Consider the following 24497-nt stretch of genomic DNA (forward strand, 5'->3'; position numbering starts at 1 on the left):
AAACTAATGTTCTATATCAGTATAGAAACTGCATCACGTTTGCGTTGATCTCAACTATCTGAAATTAGGCTTTAGCCTCAGTCTTTGGTTAAGTGTGCAGAGCTTAAGGTCAACTTCCACACTCTGAATGCACTACTCATGATCTGTAATGACACGATCACAAAAGCTCTATCATTTTAACTAGCAAAACCAGCCATCAGAACAGTATACACATGTGTATTTAGTGTTAATATCTGATTATTCACTTTCAAGCAGAGGTGAGCAACACAGGTGAAACTGGGTATGATAATTTCAAGTCCTTAAAATATTCATTACATTTCTCATGTAAATGTTCCGTCTGTGTGTCTGTGTGTGAGCTGGAGGGTGCGTGCGTGCGTGCGTGCGTGCGTGCGTGCGTGCGTGCGTGTGTCTGCCCTGGAGGGTATGCATGTGAGTGCACTGCAGGGTGTGTGTGACACAGTAGGCGTGGGGAAGGCAGATGACAAGCCAGCGGCAGTTCTCTCCTCTCCAGTGGGCTTAGGGATGGAGTTCAGGCTGTCAGACTTCACAGAACCTTTACCATATTCTTTTTTTATGAGAAATCTTAACAGTAAACTCAAGGTGAGCATTATTGTAAGAGTAAATTGTTAAACTAATGATACCTGCAGAAAATTGTCAGTTTCACATACAAAATTAATCATTAAAAACTGTAGCTGTTGAACAGATGAACAGGTTACTAGGACAAGTTAAATAATAAATTTCCTGTGTTTATGAAGAACGTTACATTTTTTTTAATTGGTATGTGCTTAAAAATGAAAATATAGGCATTTTATTTGAGATTAGACAATTCTAATCTTCATGGCACTGTTTGCTTGTTTTTGTTTGTTTGTTTTCAAGACACAGTTTCTCTGTGTAGCCTTGGCTGTCCTGAAATTCACTCTGTAGAGCTGGTTGGTCTTGAACATACAGAGATCCACTTGCCTCTGCCTCCCAAGTGCTGGGGTTAAAGTCGTGTGCCACCACAATTGCCTGGCTGTGGTATTGTTTTGTAAACTATTATTCATCTGTGTAAACAATAAAACTATAGTATTTATTTTTATTTATTTTACTTCATTTATCCTACAAGTTATAATACCTAACTCTACTTGAGGAATACTGATCTCATATGAGGATAAATTAAGATAGAATATCAAATGGGCCACTTCAAAATTTTATGTTAGGGGTCCAAACACTTGCTTAGCAGAGTGCAGTACTCCCCTCAACACTAGCAGCAAGTGAAAGTTTGCTATTTCAAGGGTACAGTATGATGCTTGAAAGCCCTGGTTCTCAACCTTCCTAATGCTGTGACCCTTTAACATATAGTTCCTTACACTGTGGTGACCCCAATCATCAAATTATTCTTATTGTTCCTATATAACTATAGTTTTGCTACTGTTATGAATCATGATGTTAATATCTGTGTGCTTTCCAGTTATCATAGGCAACCCCTGTTAAAGGTCATTTGACCCCCAACGATTCATGACTGAACCACTGCTCTATTTGGTGAGTACAATAGGTCCCGCGTTAGAAGTCGAATTTCAAAATTCTGACCGATATAAAGACGCTTTAACTTCAGATGCATGTCCCCACCAAACGTCTGTCCTATGTAGGTGGTTATTTCTGACCTTAGTTCTCACGTGGTCAGTATATGCTTAGTAAGCTGCCCATACCCATGTGTTCCATGACCATGAATTCAATCAACCTCAAAACGAAACTGGAAGAAAACAGCTGCATCTATTCTGAAACAAATGATTTTCTTTAAACACCCATGCTAACCATTAAGGATGACAACTATGTTCCTGACACCCGTACCTGATTAAGTATTAAAGGTTATCTGCAGGTGCTACACCATATACAGGAGAAGGTGTGTGGGTTACATGCAGACACTATGTCATTAGACACCAGAGAACACGATATTGGTGTTTTGGGTTTGGGTATACATGGAGTTCCTGAGCCAACCCCTCAAAGATGTGAAGACAGAAGTGTGAGAGATCCTTTTACAGTGACCTTGTGTGATGCAAGGCAGGATCCTTCAGATGCAACGAACAGAAACATTTGAGAATTTCCTTCTGGACATTCGCCTTCCTTAGAAGCTCCCATTAAGCCAGGCGTGGTGGCGCACACCTTTGATCCAAGCACTCGGGAGACAGAGGCAGGAGGATTTCTGAGTTCAAGGCCAGCCTGGTCTACAAAGTGAGTTCCAGGACAGCCAGGGCTACACAGAGAAACCCTGTCTTGAAAAACAAAAACAAAAAAGTTCCATTAAACAATCACATCTTGTTTTTTGGCCCCAACTACTATCATGTTTCTTTAATGAGAACCTTTACAGGCTGACTCAAAACAGAAGGCCGTATTTAATCTAGAAATAAGAAAAACACCATATGACAGGCTCAAGTATGTCACCCGCATCATCCAATGGTTGGAATCTGGGCAGTGTGACAGAGGTTATGAAGAATAACTTAAGATACAACGAATGGATCTGAAAGAAACCATCTAAAACTGTACCGCTCCTTTTGTTCCATCTGTGCCCAAAAGAGAAATCAGCCAACAGATAAACTGTTCCCTCAAATTCTTGAGAACAGGACTTGCCCAGATGCCAAACACATACACACAGAATCAGAATGGAGAACAGCGAATTCACAGCGTGTCAAGACATCTGTAAGAAAAGAGGCCCAAAGACCAAGGCAGGAAAATAACGACCCTTTCATTAGCATTCTGCAGGCTTAGAACTGGGTGGTAGCGCTCATTGGGGATGCATGTGCTCCCCTCACACTGATCAGACGAGACACTTCCACCTCCTCAGGTTCTCATCACAGTCCCTGGGCCTGTCGTCTACGGTGAAATGTAATCTCCAAGTGAAAATAAAAAATGATGGGAAAAGGATTTTCCTCACTCAGGTGAAGTCTGGTTTGATGATGCTGTTGCTCAAGAGACATCTGTTAGCATATCTGGGTTTAAATGTTCAGATGTGCACTTCGAGCCAGGAGAACACTTCAATAAAATTGTCCATGACAGAAAGTCTGCTGTGGTGAACTTGATCTGAGGTGCCTGGGTTAACCCAATGCAGTCTCACAATGCAGTTAGGGCCTCTCTGCTATTTGACTTCTGTGACAGTGGTGGTGATTTCCCAACATTAGAGGCTCTTCTGGTATGTTTGGTTTTTGTTTTTATGGGGGAAAAAGATAGGGAAGGAAGAAGCTAGGCAGGAGGGAGGCAGGGAGGGACCCTGCACACTTTGGGAGTGCAGACGACTTAAGATTTCCTCGATAATTTTTGTTTGATGCTCTGCACCTTGCTCTGGATACTGTGTTACCTGTGTATGTCCAGCACAGGGGGTAATAGCTCTGGATACTGTGTTACCTGTGTATGTCCAGCACAGGGGGTAATAGCTCTGGATACTGTGTTACCTGTGTATGTCCAGCACAGGGGGTAATAGCTCTGGATACTGTGTTACCTGTGTATGTTCAGCGCAGGAGGTAATAGCTTTTCCTATCTCCCCCTGAACAGGCAGAATTCAAACTGGCTGAATGGAAACATCAAATGAAATTTACTGTGTTTATATGGATTCAACATGGTCCCTTTCTAATACAGTGTTCTAAAAGGAGCAGTGGCCATCAATCCTTCAGCTGGGAGGTGAGCAGTATATAAGGCACCTATACTCCCTTCAAAGCTTTAACCTTAAAATGACTGTTCCTAATAAATATCAACAGCCCAAAGCTGTGGGTCATTTCAACTAAATTCAAGTTAAAACTTCACAACTTCTGAAATACTAAAATCTTACAATCAAAGCAACATTTCTAAAAGGGTTAATAAATTGTCTCATAATATATTATCTTTTCTGAGGTATGTTAGAGCGCAGGCTTCACATGAGCAAACGAGCTCTTTAAACAAAGGCGAAAGAGGTGTCAGGAGACTCCACATAATTTCCTTTTAGGGCTATGCAATGTACCAAGGCTCCACATGATCTTTGAGCTGTCTTTCACTAGCAGGACATCTTGGGTAATTTATAGTATAGAAATTAATTAATAGAAGTAGAATTTAATAAAGAACCTTTTAAACGTGTTTTCATCACATTTTAAAGATATTTATTACCTCCACAGCCAAATTCCTTTCTACTTATCCTTGCAGGGAAAGTTTCATTTCCTTTAACTCAATACATAAAATCTGCACCTTTGTCTGCCAAAGAACTATTCTCAGGATGTGGCCTGTTTCATGGCTTAATATGCCACAATAAATTGTTAAGGACACAGGTGCTACCCCAAAAGCAAGCAAATGGAATACTCTTCGTGCATTTCAAACAGAGCCAGGAACTTCAGATGACTCCCCTTTCCTCTACAACTGCAATATCATACCAACACACGTCTGAGTACCTGCACTGCAGACAGCAGCGTTGCACCACACGAGCATTCTCTGTGCGACATGAATGTCTTATGAATGTGCGATAATTATTCACCACCTTTTACAAGAGCTAATCACTCAGACACACAAATATCAAGCTGGTTACCATCAGCTGATATGATAAAGATGGAACACAAGATCAGGGAGACTCACAAGGCAAAGAACTGCCTAAAAAATTGCATCCCGTGATTTGGCATATAATTGCTTTCAAATCTTGGGCACCATGCATTTTAAAGTACACCAGCACGGCACACTTTGCAGGTTATATTTCTGCTCTGGATATTCTGGTGCCTCAAGCATCATGCTGGTGATTTATGATTTATATTGTCAGTCAAAGATCTTAATAAAAATACAGCTTTCTGCCATGCAGCTGGGAATAGGATTTTTTTCCCTTTCTCTGGAGAGTGCTGCATACATATTGAATAGATTCCAGTAGTAATTATGAAATATGAGGTTAGAGGGCCATCAGTGATTGTCATCATATGCCACTCAAACCTCTCTGTGATGGTACAGTGGAGTAATTGGAAAGAGCCTTCTGCTGGTGCCATCCCCTAAGCAGTGTGAGGAGCTACTGGCTCCCAACAGCTTTTCTTCTTGAAACTCAGACAGCTCCAGAAGTCTACAAAGGACAGTCGTGCACCAGAGTCTTTGAATGAGGCAGACCTAGCTTTCCTATGCAGGCCTGACTCCGGTGTTCGTCTTTACAGCATAGTCAGAAACTGATTTTCAAAGTGAAGTGCCTATATCCCAGGGGGTTCATGCCATTCACACACTTGAACAACACAGGGTTGGTGGTGTATTTGTGGGCCCACAAAACTCACTGCACTTCTAACATAGCCATTCCCTCAAAAGGAACCCGGGCCTCTAAATAACCACCGGTTCTACCAGTGAGAACTTGCCCAAATCCACGTGCCCATCCATGGACTTGCCTGTTCTGCAGTTTCTCATGGACAGTCACACTTGTGACTGCTTGCTCTCCCTTCAAACAATGATGGTTAAGCATACTGAAGCAGCTTTAGCAAGCCAGTCCTTTCATGACTCAGCAATTTCAGTGCCTGGATGGAGCACATCATGTTTGCCCAGTCATCATTTCTTGGAAGCATTAAGAAGTGGAATTTCTGGGTCAAATGGTAAATATGTTTTACCTTTCTGAAGAGCAGTTAAGTAGTTACACACCTTTTTTCATTCATACCAGAAGCTTTTGAAGGTTTCAATTTCTCAGTATCCTTGCCAAAACTTGTTAACATTCTTTTTTAAAAAACAGCAACATACAGCATTTTAAAAACAGCATGTGTGTGTATGTGCATGTGCATGTGTATATGTATATGTATAGATAGTTTCTCTGATGAGAGGTGATAGCTATACTTATCCGTGGGTATTAAGAAGGTAGTTGACAGGAAAAAAAAAAAAAGAAGGTGGTTAAAATCACTATCAATTTAAAATGGCAGTAGGTCATCCCCTGGGGTCTCTGTCCTCTCCCACTGTGTTCGAAGGCAAGTCTATAGTGCCAGTCATGAGTTTCTTCCAACAGTGAGCCTTAACCAACCAGACAACTGGGGTCTCTCTCAAGACATCTGTGCCAATGCTGTACCATTGGGTGGACCTTGCTGATCTGCTTGGTATCCAAGCTCTCTGTAAAAGTAACTTTTATTCTCCAGAGTCATTTGTCATCTCTGAGGCTTACTGCCTCCGCCTGCTAACCCAGGCCCAGTCCTGGAAGCTCCTAGCCTCTGTGCAATCTAATCTAGACTTAGAATGTTTTCAGCCTCTAAGATTTGCTGTTGAATAAGCTCTCCCCTTCCTAGTTTTTCCTGAGCTCTGGATGGCTGTCAACTCAGATGTTCTGGCTGAAACTCCTCTCCAAGCTGACTGATTCAATCTGGCTTCTCTCTCTCAGCTTCTCCTGAATTGCTCTGCTTGGCCTCATACTAACTTTGGCAATCTGTTCTAATCTTCTGTCTCCTTCTCCATTCTCTGGCTCTTCTGTCTTCACCGGGGTCTAGCTTGTTCTCTCTTCAACTTGTCTCTGTAAAACTCTCCTAGTAAAACTGCCTCCTTCCTCTCTCTCTCTCTCTCTCTCTCTCTCTCTCTCTCTCTCTCTCTCTCTACTACCCCTCAAGTAGATTTCCTTCCTTCTCTGTTCTCATGAGAGTTGGGCATATCCTAGTCTGCCATTTTGTCTGCCACTCAATTAGACATTACTTTCAAACATGGGTGCTTCCTTCCACAAACTAAGTTTACCTTCATTATTTGGAATTAAAGGTGTGTGCTAGGGCTGAGCCACACCACAACTAGACACAGGATTGTTTTTTTGTTTTGTTTTTCAGTAAAAAACACAATCTCAGGGTTCTCAGTGTGATTAAATATTCTGCAATAGTTTGCAGCTAGGTAGGACTGCCAAAAACTTGGCACTCCTGGCAACCTACATAGCACCTTCTAACACTATAAATGCCTTCTACCAAGGAGGTTTCCAGCTTGATTTCTCCAAGCCCCCATGATCACAGTGTATGGTGCCTTCAGCAAGTGACTTACCCTCAAGTTCTGGAAGGAAACAAAGATCAACATCAACAATTTGCGTTGTTTTGTGGGTCTCTTGAACACCTTTGGTCAGAATTGGTTATTATGAGCATCCCACTCAGCATTAAGTGGTTGTTGTTATCTGCCCTTCTCTGATGAGGTCAACTATCATTTTAGGTACACAGCTGTTAAGACCACTAATACAGAAAGAACAAAGTCCATAGCCCCTGTTATCGATACTTAAATTTCATGGAGAGGAAAAAAACAGAACAGCCATGGGTGACATACAAATCAAGAAATAAAGAACAGGAAACCGATGTAGGAACAAAATTCAATCAGACACAGATATCTAGATATGACCTCCAAATCAAAGATGTCCGTCCATTCTGAGACACACCCAGGATCGTTTAAACTGTTGCCACTGCTTAAATGGACTCACTTCTCTGCTCTTATGACAAGACCAGCCGTGATTTCTATGTCACTTCGTTGGCAATCAGGGAAAGGCAACTTTATGGACATAGTCTGTGGGGGCATCCTATATGGAACAAGCCATGTGGAGAGTACTTATGTCCCTGTGGACAGCAGAAAGAACTGCAGGACTGCAAAATATAAGTCAACCTTTGTCAAGATTATATCCACTCTACACTGGTTACGGAATAGCAATGATTACCAATATCTTTATGTAACAAAATTACTTCTAAATTCTATGAAATCCAAGACACTCTGTTTTAAGTAGTCTCTCTCTCTCTCCTTTCTCTCTCTCTCTCTATCTCTCTCTCTCTCTCTGGTTCTTCGAGACAGGGTTTCTCTGTGTAACCTTGGGTGTCCTGGAACTCATTTTGTAGACCAGGCTGACCTCAAACTCAGAAATCCACCTGCCTCTGCCTCCCAAGTGCTGGGATTAAAGGAGTGAGCCACCACACCCGGCTTAAGTTACTTTATTGTCTCTGTTTTGCGTTTGTTTCTATTCTTTCCCTAACCCTAAAAAGCCAATTCTTAAACTCCTAATCCTTTTTGAAGACATAAACTCTAGTCCCTGGATGGATTTGGTGACTGACAGCTTATTTATATAAATGTCAACTGCAGACCTCAGTGGAAGGCATCAGTGGGGTGGGGTGGGGGTGCTAGAGATTAGAGGAAGAATGTGTGCAGAGCTGATTAGCTTATGAATTCTGCTATCAAGTCTTCAGTACCGCATAGTTAACAGCTTCTGGATCCCAGCATCTGCTGATGGGCTGACTCAGGCCATGCTACATTAAATCACTGCTGCTTCAGACAATCAGGCATATGTGGGTCACAGGGTCAAAGTACCTAACACTAGATGCACAGAATCTGAAAGAAGGCCCCTTAGAGAAGTCACAGCCTTAAACAGGGGAGAGGGAAGTAACAAAAGTATGTTTCTTGAGTTGGCTCATCTGGGCAGTACTTCCTATCTCCCCACGGGTAAAAACCCGAGTCAACAAATCTTCTGATTATTTTACCAAGAAGGAAAATGCTGTAATGATTAGTCCTCTTTTAACTAATCCTTTTAATACCTCTAACACCAAGAAAGGTTGTTTCAGAATAAAAAGTCCCTTGTTTCTCCCCCACACCCCCAACAGCCTTTCTCTCACTAATCCTTGCCCTGCTGAATTTAATTGCCTTGGCAACACCAAAACAATGTCTGATCCTAATAGGTCAGCATTGATCGCTCTAAACCAATTGGTTCCTTCATTAGCAAGAAAATGAAGTAAAGAGAAAAGGCAGGTGGCTCCCACACAGGCAGCTGGGCTTCTGCTCCTTACAGAGCCTCTCTCATTAAACAGGAGTCGATCGATTGGCAACTCACTCAAAATCCACAAAAACTATTCATCACTTTTGACACAGGCCTGTTTAACAGGCCACTCAACTCAAGATTTGGATACCTGAGACAGTCTATTTGTGGGACACATCACATTCTTCCCAGGCAGATCACTCCGAAGATCATATGAAAAGAAAAGAGGACACATCATCTAAACCAGCACTTCTGGCAAGGTTTCAAGTAAAACCCAGCACGGCAAATCCTAAAAGGAGCTCTTAAAGCAACCCTTCCTAGAAGCAAGCTATTTCCACAGCATATAAAACCCTGGCAAGGCAAAAGTGTGGTTAGGGCACAGAACTTCAGTGAAGCCAGGCTGAGGAAGCAAGCAGCAATCTATCAATGCCTCACTCAGCCCTCATTAGAGAGGCTGCTTCTTGCAGTAGATGGGAACTAACATAGAAACCTACAGCTGGACAATGAGCAGTAAGTGATGGAGACTTCACAACGTTCAGTCCTAAATGGGATGTCTTCATCAAATCCTCCCCCTCAACCAAGGCTGAGGGATCTATACACAAGAGGACGAAGAAGAGACTCTGAGCCAGAAGTGATAGATGACACCAAGAAAACAGTGTCTACAAGAAACAGCAGGACTGATGTACATATGAACTACAGACTGTGGCAGCAGGCACAGAGCATGCACAGGTTCATGCCAGATAGGATCCCAGCAATGAGAATGTGAACTGGACATGGCCTCCCAACCCTAACTAAGAAACTATCTGCAACTGACATCTGTAGGCAAAGGGAAAATTGGTTTTCGCTGGTGGAGTCTCACTGAGTATTTTAACCACACTCCAACTGGCCAACACAAAATGATCTCAATGGTATTTTGTAGACTTTTTGTCTCCAATTGCTTTATTTGGGCTTTTTGGGGGGGGGGGGCGTTATTAGTCTTTTGTTTGTATATTTTGGTTTCAGGGTTTATTGTGCTGTATATTATTTTTGTTGCTGTTTGTATTTTTGTGTGTGTGTATGAGAGAGAGAGAGAGAGAGAGAGAGAGAGAGAGAGAGAGAGAGAGAAACACTCAAAGCTGCATGGGGGAAGGATCTAAGGACTCGAGGGAGGGAAAACATGATCAAAACATATTGTATAACATTTTTTCAATAAAAATTTTAAAGGGATATATCAACATCATCAAGGAAAGAGTTAGGACAAATGAGTCCATGAGGACTAGAAAAACCAGATCCCAGCAGAGCAGCATGTGTGGGACTAGTGCTGTGGCTGACTGAGAACTGAAGCAGGGGAGCACAGCTAAGGAGCTTGGCTTGGGATGACTTCCCTGGCAGGATGGACAGGCCGCACACTTCTCACTGCCATAGGCACAGAAAATTCCTGTTTAAATCAGGTTAACAGACAGGGAAGGTACTATCTATCAGTCAGCCCCGGCTGAACATTTGCAAACACCATATCAAGTATTTTTATATGGCATTTTGTTATTTTTAACAAAAAAACAAAATTAAAAAGATATTATTCTTTTCCTATGTATCTGAAACTTGTAAAAAACACTTGTCAATATTCATGAAATACCTTCCATGTTCAAGGTACTTGCTTAATCCTGAATGATGATAAAAATAATAACACAAAACTAAATTACTTAAAATCTTATTGCGATGTTGACTTAAATGAAAATTTCAACAATACTTCATAACAAATTGCTGACCTTAATTTCTACCACTAGAGTTATCACTCAATTCATACCGACATTGGACCTCTCAGTCTTTTTTTAATCTTTTTTTTTATTATTTAAATATTTTTTATTACGTATTTTCCTCAATTACATTTCCAATGCTATCCCAAAAATCCCCCATACCCTCCACCCCACTCCCCTACCCACCCATTCCCACTTTTTGGCCCTGGCGTTCCCCTGTACTAGGGCATATAAAGTTTGCAAGTCCAATGGGCCTCTCTTTCCAGTGATGGCTGACTAGGCCATCTTTTGATACATATGCAGCTAGAGTCAAGAGCTCCGGGGTACTGGTTAGTTCATAATGTTGTTGCATCTACAGGGTTGCAGATCTCTTTAGCTCCTTGGTTACTTTCTCTAGCTCCTCCATTGGGGGCCCTGTGACTCATCCAATAGCTGACTCAAAGTCTTTATCTCATTAGAAAGCACAGGAAAGAGAAGCTGTCATCTCAGAAGCCTTTAATTACATGCAGGGCACTAGGGAACACTGGGGATACAGAAATGAAAAGAACAGGGCACTGACAACTGGCCAATGATTCGCCCATCATCCACCTCTTCACCATCCCTTCCTTCATCTTTCCAACTGCTTACTGATACCCTGTAAGGTGCTGCCAAGTGTTATGCTGGGCACTGAACCAGGAAGGTGGTCCCTCCTCTCGTGAGCCTGGAGTGCAACAGAAAGACACGGCATCCAACAGGCAAGTGTAATGAAATGTAGTGGTGCTCTAAGGGACAGTGGTCACGGGAGAGATGCTGCTGGTAAGAAGGCTTGTGTCAGGAAATGCCCACATCAAATCTCAGTGGTAAACACAGAGGAAGACAAGAAGAGAAGCAAGACAAGTCACACACAGGGATGTTGAAGGACAAAGTAAGAGTGTCCCAAGTTAAGAGTTTACACAGATTCCATAGCTGCACCTCATCCTAGCCCACAGCCTCCAACACGGCCCCACGGCTTGTCTGTGTCATTCACAACGTTGTGTGAACCCTCCTCCTCAGCCTGATCCTGTGAATGACCCAATGTGACTGAGGCTAGGCAAGGAGAAACTAACAAGCATGTGGGTCCTGCCCTGTTCTCTCGGAATATGTTTTACTGGGGACAGTCACAATGCTGTATGGACATGACATCAGCATTTTAGAGAAGGCACCATGGGGCTGGGCACAATGAAGTTAACCTTGATTAGATCAACAATCAGCTAAGAGATGAGTCCAGGGGAGGGATAGGGTATGTGTCTGTGTGTGTGTGTGTGCATGTGCGTGTGTGCTCACATGTGCTTATCTGTTTATCCTCTTGCTGCTGTCATTGCTGCCACCTTTACTGGTGACAGAATATACAGCTTCCTGGCCTTCTAATGTGAATGAAGACCAGTGACACTCCAGGAATCTTCCAGACTTTACTTACAGAATAGAACCAATCAAGATCCAGCTTTACAGGTTGAACAGCTACTAAGTTTTCAACCTCTGTAGCATGGAGATCACCTCCGCTAGACTATTCAACCCTATCAGTTGTAAGTAATTCTAACAAATGCCCTTAACCACACATGAATGCAGTTTTGTTTGTCTATAGAACGGCTAGGTACGATGCCATATACCTGTAAGCACAGTACTCTGAGGTAGGAAGGGATTGGAAGGCACTGAGTTCACAGCCATCCTGATATACACGACAAGATCCTATTCTCAGAAAACAGCAAAACCTAAAGGACAATACAGCTAGGCACTACATCCCATGACAAGAGCATGTCTGTTTGCCAAGCACGCGACTACAATTCTCTAACAGACTGCTACGGATTAAAAGTTCATTCCCTGCCTCCCAATTCCTGTGTTAAAATCTCACCCCTTTGATGGCATGGGGACTTAGGGGCCATCATTTGAGACCAGTGCTAACTATGGATCAGCTTGAAGCTGGGACCTTGTTCTCAGCTTCCAGAAGTGGAAGAAGCAGTTGCTGCCTCTATGCTGTCTAGTTTTCCATAGTTTTTCTAGCAGCTTGAACAGACACCTCAAGTAACAGCCATTCAGTTAGGCTCCTGTATGAAGTGCAAACCCACCGACATGAGGGGTAACAAGTACCTGACACTGTCACACTTGGGGCCTGCTGCCACACACAACGGATAACTAATAAGCACAGACCTGAAGACCACAGGAGGTCTCTGAACAAGCTAGAGAGGTAAGGATATCAGCAAAGAGCACACAAAGTAGGGTGGTGGAGTTTCTCTGGGAAAGGGAAAGTACTTTGGATGTTCTGAAATAAGAAATGAGAGTAGACATGCATTTAACAAAGACACCTGGCTACAGTACAAACAACGGCAAGGGGCAAGGTGGGACCCTCAGGTCTCAGACCATCTTGCCACCATTTTACTGGGAGCAACCTAAAGGTCTCCGGGATTGCCTCCTCCCTCTCTGTAGACTATACCCTTTCTTCCACTCATAGCCTTGGACCAAATGGCACACAGCATTAAAGAGCTGTCATGGAGCTGCACAAAGTTCTGCAATGCCACACTTCAGTATCTGTGGCTGGTGGTGCAGGGCAAGAATCCAGGCAGGACACGAATATCTGTGATTAACCAATCTCACAGAGCCCGTGAAATTGAATGGGGGTGGGTGGGCAGGGAGTGAGGAAGACTATACAAAGGAGAAGAGCAGAGGACCCAAATCTGCAACAGATGTGGTTCTAAGGTGTGATGTTAAGCACAGGAAAGTTAGGTAGGTAGCCATGTAAGTCAGATGGCAACGTAGGCCAGAGCAAGAAATCTGCTGGGCAAACAGAGAAAGCTCAATTCTGTACGGTGAGCCGCCAACAAGGTAGGATAGTGATACTGGTGGAAACGATAAGACAACCAGAAAGGTGGGTGGGCCATGTATCTTAAGGTAAAGGTCTCAGTCAGTGAGGAGCCCTGGGAGGTCTTCAGTGAGAAGTGACATCACTGGATCTTTCCAGCTTTCTTAGAAGCATGTGGTCTATCCTAACCTCAAAGCACAGCCACCCACTCGGTCCTCCATACCACTGTGTGCCAGAGGACACCACTCAGAGCTGATGGACTCATCATTCCTCCAGCCCTTCAAGCCAAAGCAACCAGTGGATGGAGGGTTGATTAGAGCACACAGGCACACCAGCTTCTCGTCTTGGCTTCTCCACCTCCCACCACGCTCAGAGCTTGAACAGGAAGCCACTCTAGCAATAAACAACTGCTTCACTTTGTTTCTCAGACACAGAGGCAAGGTAACTATGAAGAAAAAAAGGAAATACCCCCTTGGAGGGCTTCTACTGGACTAAGCAAGCTACAAAGACAACAAAAGCCACAGCCTGATTATTCAGCCAGGCCCCCAAGCCCCTCCTGGTCTAGCTACTTGCTCTATAGCTCTCAGTGACTCTCAGGCCCACTCACCATCCCTCTTCTGGGCATAAAGGTCTACAACTTAAAGAAACTCCCAAACCATCAAATAAAATAACGAAGAAGACAAGCTCTGGTGAAACAGAGCTCAATATACTCGGCTCCTTTCAACCTTAGAAAACTAAACACGGTTTTCTTAAAATTTGTTCTCATGTCTATTTTTAAAGAGCATGCAGGGGCTGGGAGGACTCCCACACTCCCTGCTCACTGGCTCGGGGCTTCAGCCACTCCATTACTGTTCTGCTCTCATGGGTCTTCTAAGATGAGAAGCGTTCTCCAACATTAGAACAAAGTAACGCTTGCTTATTCTACAAATCAGAGCATTTGCCTTTAAATGAACAGAACAGTCAGGAACCCCTTTCACCAATGTTCCCCTATCAGGTTCTATGGTGGAAAGATAACAAAAACATTTTGAAATATACTGAGAAACGACTGGGTCTCAAAAGCCAAATGAGTTTCTGCACAAAAATGAAATTAAACCCAATGTAAAGTGTTATTGAATGGGCCACATCTAAATCCTACTAGCATATTAATCTTTCTAGACGTTAATGTAATGTAGCTAACACTACCTATATTTAGAATACTAAGATTAAATGGAGGTAAAGCACCAAACTTTCACATTGTCTACTGGATGAACTAAAAATATGAGACCTATCACAAAAAAGGCCCCAGTGGAACAGAATTGATGTCTGGTTTGCGAGTGTGACCGCTCACTTCTCTGTTGGGCTACCCAGCCCCTGTCACCTGTGGCCTTTTTACTTAACCCTCTGGTTACCAGTTTACCTGTCAGAGAGATAAGATTACTAGAAAGCAGTAACCCATTTAACCTCTGTATATACTCACCATCCACTCTAGCTGAGTTAGATTACCTATGGCAGAGACCATAAGTTGCCTAGGCTGACCCAGAATAAAAACTCTACTTCCCAAACTCCCTTGCAGGTAGCCTTCTGACTGACACCTGCTTGGTTTACGATTTCCCCCACCTTGTTACTCCTCCTTTGCAATCTATTCTTTCCGTTATTCTTGCAGTGATAATGATTTAAGTGAAAGTCTTGTACATGCTAGGTCTATATTCCACCAGTGAACTACATGCCCAAGGCCATCCTCCACTACCTGCAATGGCTCTCTCTGCTAGGTCCTCAGCCAAGATCCTTCTCAGCAACTACTCTCTCCTTTCCTTCCCTTTAGCATCAAGCTTCTTAAACTCAACATTCATACAATGTCTATTTCCTCGTTGAAGGCTCAGCTTCTCAGGATGTCCTTTATCCTCCACTCTTCTGAAACTGAGCCAAAAAGTACACTACTGTGTCCCTGAAGGCTCCCTGGCCTCTCTTCCATCTTTATTCAACCTGGTGACCTGGGAGGCAGCTAGCTTCACTATCCACCCATCCTCAAGACCAGCCCTTTCCTCTGCCACTTCCTGCATGTCTGTCAGACGGGGGTCTGCACTGAGCCATGCTGTCAGCCTTTGGAGGTTCTTCTGCAGTCTGGCTGCCCACTCCACCTCAGGTCCTTTGTGACCTTCTCTTCCTTCATTTGCCCAGTGGTCATCCTCTAGCATTCATCCCACGTCCACTCTTGTCTCAGCAAGGCCATTAGGGCTGGTTCAGCTCCAACATCAACAGAAAGGTAGATTCAGATTTGTTACAGCTCGTGGTGATGTAAACACAACATCTAATAAATTATTCTTTAAGACTGCTCTGTGCCCAGTCAGGCCAGCCCCACACATGGATTGTCTACTTACGCCTCCCTGCAGCCCTATGACATAAACACCAATTCACTTGCCCTACAATGCCCCATGACACAGGACTACCAGACGTCAGTACAGCCACAGCTCCAAGCACAGCATCTGCTCAGTCCCTTCCCAGATCAGGCTGTTATACTCTCCTTTCACAAAATCTCCTCAGTCCCTTTCCTTCCATGACATATATCTCAACTGGTTTTTATGTACCTCAGCCTTTCACTATATCTGCCTCCTTCAGTGGACATTCATGAAGACAGGGGCATTTATTCTGGTATCATGACATGTCAGAAATATGTTTACAGAAATTAAGTAATTTGAAAGAAAAAAAAAAAGGAAGTTTTTTCTTCTAGAATGTTTTAATCCTAACAGCACCAACATCTCTCTACTACTGTCCCGAGGTCCATCTTCCTCTCCCATGTCATGGATGTCTCAGCCAGGGCCACCACCATGTAGTCAGGGTTACAGCTACAATCCTCAGGCAACTTTCATTTCTTTTTCATTCCCTGTTTTTTAAAGGGGGGGGGGGGAGGCTTGTTTGTTTGGGTTTTGGGCTTGTTTTCTTATGAAACAGCACCTCATATAAGGCAGCTTGGCCTCGAGCTTCCCACGCAGTCAAGGGTAACTCTGAACACCTCATCTTCCTGCTTCTATCTCCTAGGGCCTGGGATCACAGCATGTGCCACCAGGCCCAGCTCTACAATAGGCTTCTACATTCTAAAGCCATGCCCCATGTCACATTTCTACTGTCCTTTAATCACCCCTTGCCTACTGTAAGAACCTCCCTAACTCCCACTCTACAATGTACCACACATGCTACTGAGCCATCTCTGCAAGAGGAAGGGAATCATCACTGTATAAGGAGAAGGGATCAACCCTGATAGAGAGGCAAGAGTTAGAAGCCTACAGCATAGTTCACGCTGCCTCATCTACTGCCTGGGCTCCAGGTGAGCAGTGCTAGAGATCACTCCCCAAAGGCGGCATCCTCGGAACCTAAGGAACATCGGCGTTGGGGCTGTGTAAATACAGGGTAAGTAGGAGGGGATCACAGAAACACCCTGGATGGACAAAGAACGGTCTTTACAGAAGAGATTCCAAGTGTAAACGCTGAGTGTGAGCAGTATGAGTGGGAGCAATCTGCACAGGAGGCTGGAGTCTGCTGCTGCCCACGTGTCCAGTGTGTGGCTGAGCATAGACCAATACAGAGTGCAGAGACCATGAAGCCCCACGGCTCAGTTGAAGCTACAATACTGTTCCAGGGTTTCATGGTGAAATCAAAAGTGACTGATAGACTATAAGTACCTCAGTATATGGCACAGAGGAAGTGTTCAAAACATTAACTTTATATAATCTCTTCAAGAGAATCCCAAGGAAGATCTGCTTTGTAAATTGACTCAATATATTGGAAATTGTAATGAGAATTTTTGTAGTTGTTGTTGGTGCTGTGTGTGTGTGTGTGCTTGTGTGTGTGAGCTATTTCTTGTGATTGTGGTTGTTTTGAGCCAGCATCTCTTGTAACTCAGGCTGGTCTTGAAATTGCTATTTAACCAAGGATGACCCTGAACTTCCAATCTCCATTCCTTCAATCTTAGTGCCAGGCCTAGGACAATGTTCTTTCTTGTGGGTAATATACTCAGTAAACAAAAAAGTTTAATTTCTATGAATAAGCAATAAGTGATATGACAAGTAAGCTAAGGAAATCAATTCCACTTATAACAGAGGAAAGAACAGTGGTCTGAGGATGCAGTTTGGTGTAAAGCACGTGCCTAGCTTGTGTGCAGCTCTGAGTTCCATCACCAGCACAACAGACAAGGTAAACCACGTAGGAATATAGTCCACAAAAGCAGGAGACATGACAGCAACAGAGATCACTGAGGGGGGCTTAGGAGAGACTTCTCCACCACTGGTGGAAGGACAACTAACCACGGTCATACAGAATGGATGCATTCAAACTCCTGCTTCACACATTTGCAAAATTATCTCAAAATGGAGGAGATATTAGGTCTAAGGTCTAACCTCTCAGAAAACGTAAGTGTCTGCTTTCATGAGCTTGGCTCAGGCAAGAGCTACTCCGATATGAAAAGGGGATGAACTAGGCTTCATCAAAACGAGAATGTTTGAGGGAGAATGGATACTGCAGTGAAGTAGATGCTTAGCATACACAAGCCCCCTCCCCCACACACACCAGAGCAAGTGTGTTAGGAACATAAAGAGACACTCCACACAATGCGAGAAAAATCTTTTTAAATGACAGAAATAAGGATCTAGAACCCATATTATATAGAGGTTTAAAACCCAATGGCTAAAATAAAAAAAAAAACAAAACAGCATAATCATATGTTGGCCAAGTAAACAAAAATGACTCCATTTAAAAATAAACAAAGGAGCTGAGTAAGACATCTTCCCAGAGATGACGTACACTTTCAACATCAGCAGGAAGAGGTACGCCACACACAGCACTGCTCTCCAGGAGGAGCCAATCAAGAGCACGGAGTGTCCATGAGCATGAGGACAACCACTGACAGTGTGTTACAGCAGGCGGCTCCGAGGCTCCCCATGAAAAACATTATAGCCGCTCCTCAGAGAGGTCAGCACTGAGCTGCTACAGCTACAGCCACGACAGTAACCTAGAAAGCTCTACACATGCATCTACACAGACACTGGACATGGGTGGTTCCTGCAGCTATTTCAGAAAAGCTCAAAGATTCCATTCCAAGAACCACCTAACCGGCTGACAGGCCTCCTCCTACCACTGCTGACCCTGCGGTACACCGTTATGTCACAGGCGAGAGGGAAGTGCTGCTACTCATCACAGCACAGCCAAAGCTCGAGAACATTTCAAAAAGTAAAATAAGAAAAGACCTTTGGTGTGTAAAGCATATCTCATTTTTAAAAGTGTATCTAGAAAATTAGTAACAAAATAAAGCCATTCATTTAGATTACTGACCCATTTTCTCCCAGCCCCCTCAATCCTGGGTCTTTAATATCTTAGTACACCGTTACACCAAAGTGTGTAAACTGAGCAGGTGAAGGAACAGAACACATGGATGTGATCTTATCCAGCTCAGTCTGAAATAAAGGTGCATTCACTGCTGACAGCTGATCCAGGACAATAAAAGTCAGACTGTAAAGACAGAAAGCCGCAGAGCAGAGCGAGTGAGGAAAAACCCATCCCAGGCTACCAAATACACAGACCTGTCAGCCTGGCATGCATTGAGATCTTACTCTGCCAAACGCAAATTCAAAATAAATATCAGGAATCTAGACAGAGGGAAGCTCAAACAAGCAAAATCATTTCTAGTTGTTAATGCAGATGAGAGAAAATAAACAGATGTGTTTTGTTCTGGGCTTGTTATTATCAAATTGGCACAGGCTGGAAGGCAGGGACACAGGAAGAGCACTGGGGGGGGGGCATGAAATGATGGGGTTCAGCTCACACCTCTATTTCAGGGATATTCAGAAATTACTTCACGGATAGAGGTCAGACCTTCTAGTGTTTGTCAATTCATGCTGCAAGAATGAGGCAAGAAGCTCAGCTGCGACTGCTTGGACCCTCAGTGCTTCCTGCCCAGGGATACAAAGGGATCCTTGGCTCTTCCACACACTGAAGGAGTCAGTCACAATGTACGCATCTCCAAACCAGACAGAAACTGCCTTCTGCTCCTGGCTCAGTTCTAGGATATACTGTGATGCTGGCTTCTGTCCAGAGTGTGCTGAGGAAGGACCTCTGGTGCCTCCACAGCTAACCTGGGCAGGACCGAAGCTGCATGCATCTCTCTCACTTTCAACCTTTTACAGAAAACAGAAGCTCTGTAACTGAAGATAATTTGGAAATTGGCATGAGAATTTAAAAAAAATAAATCCAATTGGACAATTATTGTAAGGCTCCTGCCAACTTTTGGTTCCTTGCCACAGAGAGTAATGATTCCTGCCAGTCACTAGGAAAAGAATAGCTTCTAGAAAAGCCAAGTTTTGATGAAAAAAAAAAAAAAAAAAACCCAGTAACCCTGCATCAGCACATAGCAACTTGTAGGGAGCTGGGGCTCTGCAAATCAGATTCAAATTCAGGAACTTAATTTTTGCTTCTGCAAAGGAGTTCCAGGCTGGGAACAGAGCTCGATGGTAGAATGTTGCCTAGAGTGTGTGAGGCCCTAAGTTCACCTCTCAGAGTAATAAGCAAGCAAACAAACCAACAAACCAATGCGAAGTTCCTGGCAAAGAATAATTATCATATGGCCTTTGCGGTGCAGACCATGGATAGATAACACGTGCTTCAAGGGCAACGCAAAGACCTCAAGTTATTCTGTCCAAGTTTATTCTGTAATGTTGAAAAGCAAAAGAAACAAACCCAAGCCAATACAGGCAGAAAGTAGCCATAGCCCCCATATGTTTCCACATTAAAGAACTAAACAAATTGGGTGTGGTAGCACTCACCTCTAACCCCAAGACTATGAAAGCAGAGGCCAAGAAAGCAAAGTTCAATTCAGCACCTAGGACAGTTCCCCAAATGCCCAGTGAGCTGAGACATTACACTCTGAACACTTTGAGAGAGTAAGCTTTATGAAGGTGGGAGGGAATTGGGAATCAACAGAAGCCTGTAGACTGTCTCTGTAAGAGGATCATTTTTGTTTGTTTGCAACAGAGTTTCTCTGTGTAGCCCTGACTGTCCTGGAAGTCACTGTAGATTCAATTGCCCTGGGTGTTAGGATCCAGGCATGCACCACCCCTGCCCCACTGTTAGAGGATCTCAAGAGGCATGTGCTAGAAAGCTGCTCACACCAAGTGGGCCTCCAAACTGAAACCTCAGCCAAGCAAGCTGGTCCACAGGCGCCTGTGAAGGACAGGGCCAGTGAGGGAGGGGTACCTAGCACCTTGTCTCAAAAAGCGAGACTACATGCTCTCAGTTAACCATGAAGAGCAGCAGCCAAGCTTTAAAAAAAAAAAAAAATCTCTGAATTGTACCACCATCACCAAAGTTTCAGCAAGGCACACAACCACAGTATACAGAACACACAGTACCATCCTCTTGTGTTTCCTGTCAGGATTGATGCTCAGGAAGAGTTATTAACTAGTGGATTTTGTTTTCACCATGATAGGGAATTGGCACTCCCAGTCACAGAGAGTTCATGGCAGCGAAGGACTGAGCCATCACTCTGATACCCTCACATAGGGTTAGGAATGGACAGACTGCTCAATGTCAAATGAGAGAGTGCTCTAAGGAAGTTCTATGTGTATTACAGCATCCAGAGCCAGTGTCTGCCCTGATGCCTTATCAATATCCGATAGGACTGACAGTGTACCACCTCATTAAGTGACTCATCCCCAAAGTAGTCACACCATTAATAAGAGGTAGAGTTAGGTCCAAAATGGAAGTTTTCATTGAAAGCGCATCCCTCTTCTGAGCACTTTTGTTAATGAACACACCCACAGAGGCAGAGGACACAAACAGAAACACATGGGAGAAAACTGACGAAAGGTAAGTGTTGGGGTGATTCCCTCAGTGGGTAAGAAAACACTTGCTGTGTACGCTTGATGACCTGAAACCTAGCCTTGGGAGGGAAGTCAGAGACAGATCTCAGGACATTCCTGCCCAGCCAACTCAGCTGAAATTACAGGGTTCCAGTCCACCGAGAGAGCCTGTCTCAAGACAGTAAGGCAGTCAGTGATAGCAGAAGGCACTTCATATCATCTTATGGCATTCACAGTGGCACAAGTGCTCACAGGCACTCGTGTGTACACATCACACACACACACTTTACATGCGTGTGCTGCAGAGGCACGTTGTGGTCTGGTCCTCATTCACACTGGCAATGTCCTTGCTCCCTTCAGTAAGGAACTCTGCAGGTGAGCATTTCACAAAAGATTTTAATTTTATTTTTCATCAAATCTGGGAAACTATCTGATAACCCCACTGTTTACTGTTTCAACTTTTATATTCCTTTTGAATCAACTTGCAACACATCTGCTGATAACATAATAAAGAGAAATTACCAGGGATTAAAGCATGAGTCATTCTGGGTAAGTTCCAACATTTGTTCCCAATCTAACTCAAATGGCAGCTTTCAGAATGAGCCTAGAGGGCCATTTTTGGAACAACAAAAGAGGATCTTTTGTTGTGTGTTCATTTTCAATTCTGGCTCACTGAATTTTTATATCTAAGACCAAGGATTTTGAGGTATGTTTACTGTTTTGATGAGTGTATTAGCCAGCTCCTCCTGGGTGCGACCTGCAGCAGCCTCTTGCAGATTCCGGCTAGGGTTTAAAATTCTTGTATGTCCCTGAAGTTATTTTCCCAACAGTCTAGATTTGCTCTGTTTGAACCAAGGAAAAAATGGAAGGTAGGCTGGGTAAGTAAAGGCTAAATGCAAAGCAACACACAGGACGAATCAGTTAAGTGACTGTTTTCAGAAGAAAGCAAAAGTGTTTCATTTTAACAGTGCTTTCCTATGCTGGCGTCCACAACGAAAATCAATAGGAAGCCCTGAAAGAACTATGCAACTGGACTCGGTCAGCAGACCAGCGAAAGTGCACGGTGCTTGTTTGCCTGGCCTGGCTGATTTAAGAATCTCTGAATTCAGGGGCCCAGATGACGGAGAATCAGATGTATGATCAAAAGAAAAGAAAGCTGTTCCCTGTTTGTTCTCTGGAGATTACCTGATTATTTTTTTCTCCCAGAGATGGAGTAAAAGAAAAGAAGAACAACTCACTAATGTATATAACCTAAAAACAAGTATGCAAGGGTAACTTAAAGCCACAGCCTCTAAGGATGAATCTGGTGGCCCCAGGCAACACTTATTGCAGGCAGCTTCTGCCACTGCCACTTGAGGATTTCCTCTACCAAGGCAGCCTGTGCCACTGCGTGCTGAGTTGGAAGATGTACACGGAGTGGCATTGCAGTTGACCTACATTTTCCTTTCTAAACATATTTTTACATTCTGTTGTTTCCTTTCCCCACAGCACTGCTGTGTGGGCAGGGCAAAGAACACACCGGAATCCGTTTTCCTCTCACCTAGGTTACAACATGTCCAATTCAAACACTGACACCTTGGCCCTGCATCAAGAGATACAGTTGTGGGGGCCATTGTGTTTGCATATTGGCCTAATAAATCCCTGAAAAAAACATCCAAAACACAAGCTATAAATACTCCAGAGAAAACAGTTGCTTCATGGACTAGACAGAAAAAAGAGAGATGTCCACTAACAACAGGCAACAATTTTTATTACTCCCTATGTCTTGCAGTCAAACAGGCTTCTAACCAGCAAGGCTGAAGGCAGTGTTTCCAGTGTCATCCCCAAGTGCTCTCTGCATGCACAGACTACACAGTGGTAAGGGGTGTCTATCCAGGGTGCTCTCAGTACGAGCAGACCCTACATAGTAGCCAAGGGGGAAGTTCTACAAGGCTGCCTTGCTTCGGGCCCACTGGAAATATCAGTGCTATGGAAAAAACTGATAACTAAGCAACCATTCAGTGGTGACATCACTGAGATACTGTACTCCTTAGCATCATCCTTCATCTGGCACAGCACAGCATCATCCCATCATCCCCGAGACGGTCTGCAAGGCTTTAACCAATGTGACCTGGTCTGATATGGAAGATAATGCACAAGGACAGGGTAGCAGACAGCACCCATTTGAAAACTCTTAATTCTAATGGATAAGATACTTCTAAAATGTAGGCAAAACCATGCTCATAAACTCCTATTTGTACTTCTGGTTGAGAATCTCACTCACAGGCTACCTTTCAAACAGTGGTTCTCACCCTATGGGCTGTAACCCTTTGGGCAGGGGATGGCATATTAGGTATTTATGTCACAATTCACAACAGTAGCAAAATTATAGTTATAAAGTGGACATTATGGTTCGGAGGTCACCACAAATGAGGAACTGTATTAAAGGGTTACAGCATTAAGAAGCCTGGGAACCTGCCCTAGAACATACAACTTCATGGGTAACCTCATATGCACGTGATTTCCTAAAGAGAAAACTAAAAGCAAGGTGTCCCTCGTCCAAGTCATCCTCCACAGCACATCTGCCTCTGCAGTCATGTTCTAAAGCTAAGATGTTATATCTGGGGGCTACAGCACATCAGTACATTATTTACCCTAAGAAAGCAATGACTTAAATTATACTTTAAATGTTACATAGCTGATGTAATGCAAAACAAAGATGCAGGAAAAGAATCTCAAACAATGAACACTCTTTCATTTATGAAACCGTAATTAAGGCATGTAACATTCTTTAAACGTCTAGCTCTGGTAAAAATATGAAAATGTTGCCTGACCACATTCTCCTGTGAATGAAAAGCCTTTGGTGAGGTTATCAGGGAGATTGCTACCAAATCATACCTGCAGGCATGACAGCAACATGCCACCTCACAGACTTCTACCTTAGTAATGAGTGTGGTTCCACTGTTTGCCTCTGGCCAGACCTTGTTCTCCTGAGCTTCAACTTCACACTGTCAATACTGGCTAAGAAGTTCTAACCTTCCTCATGCTGAGACCCTTTAACACAGTTCCTCCTGTTGTGGTGACTCCCAATCATAAAATTATTTTCATTATTACTTCATAACTGTAATTGTGCTATTTATTAATTGTAATATAAACATCTATCTTCAGATAGACTTAGGAGACCCTGGTGACAGTGTTGCTCCATCTCCAAAGGGTCTTGACCCACAGGTTGAGAACTGCTGTTCTAACTGGGATTCCCTAGCCTATTCAGCAAATTCAAGTTGGCCCAAACTGAGAGGAAACATGCCTGAGACATGGTAGACTTGAGCAAACAAAGACTTATGTTCTTACAAAACTAAAGGATGTGACTAGTCCCTCATTCTAACAGAAAAGGTCAATAAGAAGGAGAAAAGCCATACTCCCCAGCAGCAACAATCCCACAATGCGAGGAGGCCAGTTCTGAC

The 24497-nt window shown here is 43.5% G+C and overlaps 1 protein-coding gene across 6 annotated transcripts in view; it reads right to left on the bottom strand.

Annotated features, from left to right (window-relative positions):
* Positions 1-24497, bottom strand: part of Btbd9 (BTB (POZ) domain containing 9) — a 367098-nt gene that overhangs the window by 154284 nt on the left and 188317 nt on the right. The window lies entirely within an intron of this gene.

This window comes from Mus musculus, chromosome 17, assembly GCF_000001635.26.
Source record: "Mus musculus strain C57BL/6J chromosome 17, GRCm38.p6 C57BL/6J".
Lineage (NCBI taxonomy): Eukaryota > Metazoa > Chordata > Mammalia > Rodentia > Muridae > Mus > Mus musculus.